Below are 447 nucleotides of genomic sequence, written 5' to 3'. Positions count from 1 at the left end.
TCTTTTCAGAGTACCAACTTTTGGGTTCATTATCTCTATTTTTATATTCTCTTTTATTTCTCTCTGCTGTAATCATTACTTTTCTTTTCTGTTATTTGAGTTTATTTTATTTTTTTCTTTTTCTAGCTCTTTAACATGGAAAGTTAGGCTACTAAGTTGAAATCTTTTGGCCAGGTGGTGGCTCATGCCTGTAATCTCAGCACTTTGGGAGGCCAAGGCAAGAGAATCACCAAGTCAGGAGTTCAAGCCCAGCCTGGCCAACATGGTGAAACCCCAACTCTACTAAAAATACAAAAAATTAGTTGGGTGTGGTGACAGGCACCTGTAATCCCAGTTACTTGGGAGGCTGAGGCAGGAGAATTGCTTGAATCTGGGAGGCAGTGGTTGCAGTGAGCCAAGATCGTACCACTGCACTCCAGCCTGGCAACATTGCCAGACTCCATCTCA

This window comes from Rhinopithecus bieti, unplaced genomic scaffold, assembly GCF_001698545.2.
Source record: "Rhinopithecus bieti isolate Rb0 unplaced genomic scaffold, ASM169854v2 scaffold_52140, whole genome shotgun sequence".
NCBI classification, from domain to species: Eukaryota; Metazoa; Chordata; class Mammalia; order Primates; family Cercopithecidae; genus Rhinopithecus; species Rhinopithecus bieti.
Note: the sequence above shows the minus strand (reverse complement) of the source record.